This window comes from Schistocerca nitens, chromosome 4 (genome assembly GCF_023898315.1).
Source record: "Schistocerca nitens isolate TAMUIC-IGC-003100 chromosome 4, iqSchNite1.1, whole genome shotgun sequence".
In the NCBI taxonomy this organism is placed as follows: domain Eukaryota; kingdom Metazoa; phylum Arthropoda; class Insecta; order Orthoptera; family Acrididae; genus Schistocerca; species Schistocerca nitens.
In genome coordinates, this window is record NC_064617.1 from 962,412,828 (window position 1) to 962,424,713 (window position 11,886).

Here is an 11,886-nt window from a genome sequence, read left to right on the forward strand (position 1 = left end):
ACCAAGCACGAAAAACACCAAACACGAATATTTTTAACCAACAATACTTCGCTACCTACATTTTATTACAAAGAATCTTACCATAAGCGGCTCTTTTTTCCAGAGATACTCAATATGATAGCATTACATCAGATCATATTCAAAGTATTTAAGCAATAATACAGAAACACCATCAATAAGGGCCAAAAATACAAATATGGTGGCTCCTAATGTGCGTTTGTTAGGCAGAGTCCTTACGCATCTCATCAGTCACATTTCTCTCCATGAAGCAAAAATCTGCGGCATCTGATTCTACCTGCCACGGTCGATATGCTGCTCGTTGTGAAATTCCCCGTTGTGACGCCATATAATGGACCAGCTTCTCGTCCAAGCTCGCTTTCCCCCCCTTGAGTGAGGACTGCTTGACCCTTTGTTTAGTACCAATGAAATCTATGTACAGTGAAATACAAAGGCTAACTAATAAAAGCCGCGCGGGATTAGCCGAGCGGTCTAGGGCACTGCAGTCATGGACTGTGCGGCTGATCCCGGAGGAAGTTCGAGTCCTCCCGCGGGCATGGGTGTGTGTGTTTGCCCTCAGGATTATTTACGTTAAGTAGTGTGTAAGCTTAGGGACTGATGACCTTAGCAGTTAAGTCCCATAAGATTGCACACACATTTGATTTTTTTTTTTTTTTGCTAATAAAAGGACCGGAATATTCAAAAAACTGTTTTACACTGCTTTTTTTGTATGTCGTTTCAGAGCAAAATGATTAGAAAAACCTATGTTAAGTGTTTGGGAAACTCGGCGAACAGTTATTATTAGTCATGCAGAGCGCCGTGTTTCACTGTGCTGCACAATACACCATCTTGATGTTCCCTCTGTAGGCGTATGTTGCCGCTACATTTAGCCGTTCGGCGTGTGGAACGCGAGCGTTAAAATAGCTAATCCTTCGTGATTATTGCTGTTATTGTTGACGAGAGCGTTGAATGTCCCACGACCCGTAGAAGTATAGAAGCTCTAACGTTTATCAAACTCAATCTTTTTTGTCAATTAATTACACACAATATTGTGGTACACTGACTATAGCCACGTGAAGAACAATCCACGCTATACGTTGTCAGTGTTTCACTTTGATTGTCGTTGAGATTACTGACTTATGATAGCTTAACAGAGGCCAGATTGGTGGCGCACAGATTCCATTGTTCCGTGAGTCTATGGCTGAGCAGACGAGACGTCTCAACCCTTATCTGACAATGATTACACACTGAAGCCATGCATGACTATCTTGCTTAGGACGAAAGGTGACTTATAGTAATGACTTACGGCACACAAAATGAAAATTAAAGACGCCTCAGCAAAACCTGAAGTACTTCGAACTGTGTAACGACAAACGAGATACAGACAGTTTACTGTGGCCGCTGTTAAAGGTCAAATGTAATTCACCCTTAAGACAGGTGGTTCATAGGGTTCATAGAACCACTTTAACACCATTTCTCTACAGTTCCACTCCCGAACGGCGCACAGAAAGAACAAAGGCTTAAAAATACTTAAATCTTTCTGTGCGGATACTGGTTTATTTTTATGTTCGTTTCTCCCTAACGAGTGGGTGTGCAGATCCAGTTCACGCTAAGTGAGGAACATTGTTCTCTTATGGAACCAAACATGCCAGATGCCCTAGTTCCACTTACATAAATAAAGCTTTCACTTAGGTCCTTCTTTTGTTCGTTTATGAGGTGATCTGTAACTATCATGACAGTTACTATAATTTATGGCCATGATTGCTGTCGAGTAGCCTACTTGCGTTCATGTTTACACAGGAATTCGATTACTTTCGGTGTTAAGTGAGAACTGTCACGTCCACCTCGGTAGCTACATGGTTAGCGAGATGAATTACTAAGCGAAGGGTCCCAGCTTCAGTTCCTGCTAGGTCGGAGATTTTCTTGGTTTGGGGACTGCATGTTGTGTTGTCCTTACTTTGGTATCGTCATAACTGACATTACTATTGAGAAGGCTGAATGGGTATGGCCCAGAAGCCAGTAAAAAATACAAAATAAAACACTATCATCATGAAGACTTTAATTTATGACTCTCAAATGATGGCTCTCCTCCCCCACTGGAGTAGTGTGCCCCTTCTCCTACCAACACTGTTGTCGTGTGCTCGAATTTGTTCCTCCCACCACCGCCACCCACCTCCTCACTAGTGCCTCCATCACTCTGAGAGTGTCATTCTTAGCCTGTGCCTCCACTGGGTAACTGCATGAAACATCTGCAATTTACAGCATGGTAATGCGTACTCAATGCTGTTTGCCGATTATTTGAGGAACATGGTTACAAATATGAAACTTACCATCAAAAAACACAAAAAAATACACTTCTCTTATATTATAGCATAAAACGTTCCTACATAAGAAGAAAATAGGACTTAGTAACTATCATTACAGCACATAAATGGCAATAATCAAGCGTAAAAATGTGTAGTTAACGTCACTCTGAATCAACAAAATACTCACTTTCTACTTTGATAGTACAATACTATAGTAAATAACAGTCATATACGGTATCATTTTATTTTATTATATATCTTCTGCACACTGGCACTGCACTCTGTCGGGGCTACTTGAGAGAGCAGATCAATGCAGGCCATCTTCTCCTTCTCGTCCGCTCCAGTAATAACATGGATACACTGCCTGATGTCTCACTTGCAACATGATTTGCATCAAATTCAAAATGCTTAAGGATGTGCTGCTAGTTTAGCACAACCAAGAGCGTACTTGCTAATAGAGAAAGGGAGTAGCCCTCATTACCAACGAGTCCGCAGCTCGTGGGCTAGCGGCTAGCGTTGCTGCCTCTGGATCTCGGGGTCTCGAGTTCGATGAGTTCGATTCCCGGCCGGGTTGTGGATTTCCCTGCCCGGGAACTGGGTGTTTGTGTTGTCCTCATCATTCCATCGTCATTCATGAAAGTTGCTAGACTGCACTGTGTACAGATTGGGAATGTGTACGGGCGCTGATGAACGAGCAGTTGAGCGCCGTACAAACCAAACGTCATCCTCATTACCAACTGCCTCCACTAAACCATCCATAAAATTTATACAGAAGCAGAGAATAAGACTTTAAAAAAGCCATTTTTATTCGAACCTTAATTTACTACATACACAGCGCAGTTTAATGGAAGATGTGCCATCAATATAGCAATTTACATCCAACGGTAAATGCTTATCACAGAGTCATACATGGAAATAACCTCATCACTATGAAAAATCTCTATGTTCTATTACGCAAAGCAGATATTAGATTTTAGGAAACAGATAATAAGTACTATATTGCATTCAAATTATAGCGCACATCCATAATTTTTGTTATAAACTTTAGGAATAACTTCATACACTTTTCAGATACAAGTAGGTAGAGACTATATGTTGCTATCTTTGCACCCCAAAGAGAAAATACAGTCGTAAATGTCATTATTGGTCTAGACGCATCAACACTTGTAGTACGAGAGATGGTCTAGATCCTCGTAGGAACCGGTACATGTGGAAATGGCAATTGAAAACAAGAAATACCAGCACGAGGAGCCTTGCCCCTTCACAGCATACACTGACATTAAATGTCTACTCATTCTTGTCGCGCTCTGTAAGGGAGACTGGACTGATACATAAGCAACCTTCACAGAGCAGCATGTACCATACGTTGTGACATATATAGTTGTGTGGTGGTGTGACGCAGGTAAAAATCGTTTGATATCATTTGTCAGGGATAATTCTGGGAGGTGGCTGCTCAGTGAGGTAGAACAACTTGCGTGGTATTTTGATGACAATAATGGCACCAAAATCTCCATGATCATCCCACAGGGGAAGTTCTGCAACACAGCATACACTGCATGCAACTTAAACAACTACATGCCGTGACTCATACTCACATCCTTCCACAATTTCAGCAATTATAATGACGATTTCGTAACTGTGCACTTGGGTGTTTTTGGTTTGCGCAAAGACCAGATCCTGTCCTGCCTGAGACCGTTTAGACACACATCTCGTTCTCCAAGCGAATGGCGCCAAACATTACATCACACTCCCTGGACTTAATACGATTTATGCAAGCGCTGCTTTAGAAATACGTTAGGAGGACACGTAACTCTCTAAACCTGCATTTGCCGATGGTGCGAACTTCCACTCATGACGAATAATGTTGTCTGTCCCTATAAATACCTGGATTTCAAAGAGAGACTCAACGAAGTCACATTGCCTGACATACCCACATTCACCAGTTATCTTACAGACAATACCATAACGAATACCGAGTATAGCTGGTGAATGTTTAGCAGGAATTCAGCGTCTATGATTTAAAGAGTATGAAACGCTATATATGGGCATGGACGTACGACTACTTGCAGATATTTTCGAGAAGTTGTAAATAGTATGCATGACCACATACATTTTGAATTCCACATTATACTACATGTCGACTCTGAATTTTTTATCATTGTCAACGTGGTGCTCTTTTTCGAATGCAGAATGCACGGTGGACTTTGGCAATGTGTGCAGAGACACGCCAAGGCAAACAAGACGGGAATGGGCGGACAGTTCAAAGTATATGAGTATGAGAGTTACATCACGTGTCTTCGTGTTAACAACTTACACGTATATGCCACGCAACATAATCTGGCTGTTGGGAAGTTTCGACGGCTGTCTGGGGAGGACACCCATATATTAGGTGATTTCAAAGGTTTGACAGCTGGTCTAATAAAGGATATGGTGTGGAAGGTAGACTTGGCGTATCCTGCAAGTTTGCATGATACGCACAGCAATGGAGCACCTGGTCCCATGAAAAGACTCCACCCTTCCACCCTCAAACTAATGACGGCACTGGGGGAGGGGGGGGGGGACAGAGATGCATTATGCACTGCAGATATTTCCAGCAACGTATCCATTTGGAATGGTTAATGGTTCTGACTAGCGTCACCCAATTCATCTCTTTCAAGTCAAGTCGCTGGTTGAGGAAGTATATTGACGTTGAAACGGGACGGAGAGCCCTTGTGACACGTGACTTAGATAAATATTTTTTTTTAAATTGATGAATAATGCTTTTTTCAAGAAAAACATCGACAAATTAAGAAAACACCACGAAATTCACGAAGTTTACTGCTGGGAGAGGCGTTATGCGGGCATTATTATGTCGCTTGGCCAAATTTTAAAAAGGCCACATTCCTCAGCCAAGGTTTAGTCGTCATGGAGATGGATAAGTTTTCGATAGAGTTCATGAGAGCTGTTTATGTTTGTATGTGTATATCGGACATTTCCTAACTCCATGTGCAGCAAATTCACTATGTCTTCTGAAGACCAAATTCACTGACAAAGAGGATAAGTTTTCGATAGAGTTCATGAGAGCTGTTTATGTTTGTATGTGTATATCGGACATTTCCTAACTCCATGTGCAGCAAATTCACTATGTCTTCTGAAGACCAAATTCACTGACAAAGAGGATAAGTTTTCGATAGAGTTCATGAGAGCTGTTTATGTTTGTATGTGTATATCGGACATTTCCTAACTCCATGTGCAGCAAATTCACTATGTCTTCTGAAGACCAAATTCACTGACAAAGAGGATAAGTTTTCGATAGAGTTCATGAGAGCTGTTTATGTTTGTATGTGTATATCGGACATTTCCTAACTCCATGTGCAGCAAATTCATTATGTCTTCTGAAGACCAAATTCACTGACAAAGAGTTACTTTATATGGATGAAGACTGTTTCATCTACTGGATGAAAGACTGCAATCCAAATAAAGTAACGAGATACAGTCAGGAGGAATTCGACACGTCTGGATATTCGACCAATAATACGGTTTACATCTCATAACTAGAGGTTTATCATAATCATTTCAAGCCGTATCAATTCGAATACAATTCTCAAGGTTTCTATGACTATTTCCGCCATCGTTGTCTGGAGTAAAACTGCTAACTGCAGGGTCTAACACTATGATCTGCTTATATAACCACCAATCAGAGAGGGCCGAAAAGGTGCGAGCGGGGAAGGTGAGGTGGGCAGCTCATAGCTACTCCGGGCCGCCGCGCGACTGGGAGACAGAGCCCGGCGACACGTTTGGAATTGTCGCTCTCTGCAAGCTCCCTGCAAGCGTTAAGCATCCGCCGTGGTTTCCTTTCGACACCCAGAGACCGTCCCCACGCACTATTCACTGTGTGTCTCTTGTCTCTGTTAAAATTGTTGTTGTTCATTCATTTTATGACGGAATTCCAGTACGTTCACGTATAAGCCAAGACTCTCGTTTCTCAAACAGTATTTTGTGTCCGTTTACCAGGCAATGCTCAGCTACGGCTGACTTGTCAAACTCCCTTTCTTTTTTAAGATGTCTCTCGTGCTCAGTACAATGTGCTGAATTTTCTGACCTACATAGACGCTGCTGCATCATACACACAGGGCACACGAAGAGCTATGTCGTCTGGAAGAGGGCGCAGCGTATCTTACATTTTCGGCCGGGCTGGAACACTGGTATCAATCCACGTGTCTACAATACACGTCCTAACTTGCTGCTCATTGTCCCACAGTGTGCCTCCTACTATACTGTAAAAATTTTCTTACCCTGATTTTTCTCTGCTTGCTTAGACATTGCAGTAAGCAATGGAAACTGTAGTGCGTTTAAAATTAGTTGCGACTTTTGACAGTTCAGTACGGACCGAGTGGAGGAAAGCGTAGTTGCCAGCGTGTGCTGAACGCGTCAGCATGCGAAGATAACGCCAGGCCTGCTCGGTGCGTAAACTGTCGGCCGCGCAAGCTGCTCCACCTGCATTCTTTTTCAAACGATTTTGGAGAAACTATACGGTAGTAAAAAGTGAGCTTCATTCGTCAGCTTCATGATCAGTTACCTATTACTTCGTTAATTGTCACAGTTATTGTGATATTTCCGTATTAGCTAAACTACTGCTAGAAATTCTTAAAGTGTATAGTGAAAAATAGGGATCGCTACGAATTTTCGTGTGATGTGATATGTAATATATTGCTGCATATAAAATTTAGATAACATATTGAATATTTATTAAACCTCGAAAGATATCGTTATTTATCTACAGTGTCCAGGAAATGGAATGTGTGTAAAGATTTCCGTCACGAACGCACAAGCCACTGAAATAGCCAGAATGAAATATTCATAAAGCCCTCGTAACTTATAAACGGTCTGAAATATCCAAACAAGATTTTGGCAAATGATACAACGCAAAGAGCAGAGCGTTTTTCAATATGATTAATATGCGAAACTTCTATGTCTACCACGGTATTCAAGCAACTACAGAAGTTATTAAAAGATATAATGTAATGTTGAAGGACCATCAGTAGCCTGTGAAACGAAAACTGCTGTGGATTTTGAAACAATGTAAATGAAGAAGCTGCACATTTATTTTTATGCTGAGAGTGGGCTTTCTCATAACTAATGATATGTCTCGCCCTCTGTTGCTAGTTTAATAATACGCTGTTTTATGATTCTGCCACTATTTCAACTGCAGTAGAATCTTAGTGAGATGTATATCTGTAAATTCTGCTGTGACTATTCAAAAGAAGTAGTTGCTAACACAACTATAAGGGAAGCAAAGTATTACTCAAAACTCGACACAGTCCTTCATGACTCCATGTCTCCTTAAATACATTTTTGGTTTGGCTGACAACTTGACGCCCGCCCTGTGATGTAACTTTTGCAATGATTTCTGTTGTCAGCATTTCAACCTCAATGAGCGTAAATTTCTTGTTTCTGCCACATTACTTTTCACCTAGGCCCATATATTCTCACTCGGTTTTAAATGTGGATGATACGGGGAAAGCCTGATTATTCTATGCCCTTTATCGTTAGCCTGTTCGTCGACCTAGTAGCGTGGAGTTCTTGGCTTGTACAGTACTACAAGTTCCATTAACTTCGCCTTACACAAGCTAGGTTCAATCGAATAGCCGGCCGGAATGGCCTAGCGGTTCTAGGCGCTTCAGTCTGGAACCGCGCAATCGCTACGGTCGCAGGTTCGAATCCTGCCTCGGGCATGGATGTGTGTAATGTCCTTAGGTTACTCAGGTTTAAGTAGTTCTAAGTTCTGGGGGACTGATGACCTTAGATGTTAAGTCCCATAGTGCTCAGAGCCATTTGAACCATTCAATCGAATATTTGTTTGCACCTAGAGGAAACTAGCCGCTTTCCTTCGCTGCATTGTTGGAGCTTTATCCATCACAACCGAGTGATATTGCGTACTGTCCATTGCTTTGTCGAATCCTGATGAATAGTTTGCATCAGAACATTATATTCACAGCCGATGACCGTGTTCTAGGACGAGCGCATTTACGTGTTCACACGTGCTCTACTGTTGTTATTAATGTAACGCCAACACGAAACACTCGTTCACAACACCTGACGACTGTAGAACACTATAACGCTAGAAAATACTACTTTACTACAAGGCTTAACAGACGCGACACCACGTGGCGCTGTTTATCCATGGCGTGGTAACAGGGGCGCTGCACCAAGCGAACTGGTCGTGGCGTGGTGGGGAAAGCCGGCTCACCATTTTTGTTACCTGGACAACAGGGTCATGCCTCCGCCGGTGAGCCAAACAAGTCGCAACTAATTTTAAACGTACTATACTCATCAGGCTTTAATTGTATAATAAAAACTGCGCTCTACGTACTAAAAGATTTTTACATCAAAATTTTTTATTTACTAATATAAAAATTTGTGTGATTTATTGTGTATGTGAAAGACCTTACACATTTTATTATTTAGAACCAATATCCAACTTCGCACCATGCAGACATTTGTCTAAATCAGTCTGCAATTCGTTCTCATGCTTTGATCACTGTCTTAGCTGGTAAAATACATTATGACCTCCAAACAATCTAAGAGGGCTCCATAGATTGTGTCCCAAATAATTTACCGGAACATAAATTAAGATCAGCAGAGAGCCTGTAACGCTCGCTTGGGGATCCCCAGATGTCACTTCGTTTACGCTAGATGACATCCTATCAGTTATTACGAACTGTGCTCTCTGTGACAGGAAATCGCAAATCCAGGCGCAAAACTGGTACGATACTCCGGAAACAAGTAATTAGGTTAGAAACCTTTTATGGAACGGTGTCAAAAGACTTCTGGAAATCTAGGAGTATGTAATCAATCTGAGATACTCTGAAGGTGGCACTGAAGACAACACTCAGAGCGTTGTGTGAATAACGAGGCAGTTGTTTCACAAATACAATATTTCCTTCATCCGTGCCTCTTATGTCCCAGTAGATCGGTTTTGTCGAGGACATTTCATAGTAATGGAAGACAGTACATGTTACAAAAACCTATTACAAATGTTAGTTGTAAACCCTGCAGATAGCACGAGTGGACAGGATAAATATTGAAGACTTTGGCTTCCAGTGGCTTTCGTGTCAGTTTATGCATTGCCATAGTATATTTAGTTGTCGCCGAGGTAACATAAAGCTGCAAAATTATTCTTCAGCTAAGATAATCTTAAATATGGAAATTTGTGGTAAGCTCTTACGGGACCAAACTGCTGAGGTCATCGGTCCCTAAGCCTACACACTACTCAATCTAACTTTAACTTATCGCTATAGGCAACACACACACCCATTCCCGAGGGAGGACTTGAACCTCCGAGGGGAATGAGGGAGGGGGGAGGAGCTGCACGGACCGTGGCAAGGCACCTGAGACGGCGCGACTAACACTCGCGGCAATATAATCTTAAACAGGATGACACAGAATACGTGTTTGAAAGTATTTGTCTTCTGTGGTTTAATTGTATGCCGTAAATGACTCTCCTTGTGATATTGCTGTGTTGTATCCCTGCAAATTCTATAGCTCACTCACCGATGTCTCAGTTCGCATTTCAGAATGAAAGCTCTAACTTCGGTACTCCGTTTGTTGATGGCGAAGGTGGTGGTGGTGGTTAGTGTTTTAACGTCCCGTCGACAACGAGGTCATTAGAGACGGAGCGCAAGCTCGGGTTAGGGAAGGATTGGGAAGGAAATCGGCCGTGCCCTTTCAAAGGAACCATCCCGGCATTTGCCTGAGACGATTTAGGGAAATCACGGAAAACCTAAATCAGGATGGCCGGAGACGGGATTGAACCGTCGTCCTCCCGAATGCGAGTCCAGTGTGCTAACCACTGCGCCACGTCGCTCGGTGATGGCGAAGGCATTTTACGCTAATCGTAGGGTTGAGACGCACATTCAGCAGGACATTTCGGCCAAGAACAAAACCCCGGAATGCCCATTTCTCGGTGAGATTCCAGTACAGAGCTGAAGTAAAATTGTAATGACTACAGTAAAGCAACCTCTGATACAGATTTTTCTGTAATGTCAACCCTGTTGTTTAACAGTTTGCTGAATTGTTTCCAAAAGACAAAATATCTACATGGTTCCAGAAAGGGTCACTCAGGACGACCAGTCTCAGTTGTAGCCCTAGGGAGTGTGCGAGGGCGAACTTATTCAGTGAGGAGTCCACGACATCAACAATACATGCAGCACAGTAACTCAGGATGTCACGACGAAGTCTCCAGAGATTAATGAAAAAGAAACTATGTCAACGGTGCCATCCATTGAAGAACAGGGGTGTGAAGCGGCCATAGTCTTTTGGAAATGAGATGACTGAGGCCTCTGAAAATGGCATCAGACCTGTCTTACAGATGAACCACACTTTCGTCTCCTTAGGTACATCAACAAACAGAACTGGCACTACCAAACTGCCGAGAATCCGCATTTTCTAGCTACTACTCGATCTCATCAACAAAAAGTCACTGTCTGGTGCCCACTTAGTACGACACGATGCGACGGAATGCTTCGAAACTACTGCTTCATGCTAGACGCAGCACGTTTATATCGTACTGCGGCCGTCTTAGATTTCTCTCGAGAGACATCCAGGGGTCAGAGCATTGCCCTGGCACCTTAGCATTCACTGTGCATGGTTTAGAATGACGCCGTTATAGTGCCGATATCAGGTGGGGGGGGGGGGGTTGATTATTTCACATGAGATTATCAGAAGGACAGACCCTTCAAAAATGCACCTGCAACAATCCTAGATGTTGGTGCTGCGGTTTCCAGAGAAATTCGAGCATTCTAAAATAATGATAATCAGAAAGTCATCACGGAATTCAGTTCAAGGATCTAAACATTCATTGCTGTAGAAGGGAAAACTTTGAAAACCTTCAGTATTTAACTTCAGGTTGCCTGCTATAGCGTGAATGTGATGGCAACTATCTATAACCTTTTATTTTTCGCAATAGTCAAAAACTTCGTAACACTCATTTTGCGCCAGCCTGTAAGTAGGAGCCGTGTACTCGTATAAGACATGGGATGCTGTGGAGTTGCAGGAAATTGTGGAACTGTATGACAGGGGAGTTGGACGCGGCGTTCCAGAGAGAGAGAGAGAGAGAGAGAGTGGGAGAGAGAGAGAGAGAGAGAGAGAGAGAGAGAGGCGGCGATCGCGACGGCGTCGTTGTCGAAGACCACTGCCGGAAACAATTTTGGAAGGCGCACCCTGGGGGAGAATACAGTGTTATAGCAGGAGCGGCCGAGGCCGGGACGAGACGTCGGTCAGCCCTGTAGGCGGGCGACGGTGCTGTCTGGGGCGACAGCGTAGTGCGCACGCACTCTGTCCGCATGGCGGCTTTTTCGGCGCGACAAGACGCGGAATTCACAGGCTGTCCTACAAGGGTAACGCAGATACTCCTCATCACCGCTTTCGTGCACGTCATTGGTACATGGAGCTTTGGCCAGAAACGAAAGTGACAGAAGCTGGAGCTCCAGATGGCCAAAGGTTTATAAAAAAAAAACCAGTAGGAGCAAGTAGGACTCGCACTCTGAGAGTTGACACAAACTTAATTATGTATATAGACAGTTCATCCATGGCGGCAGTCGAC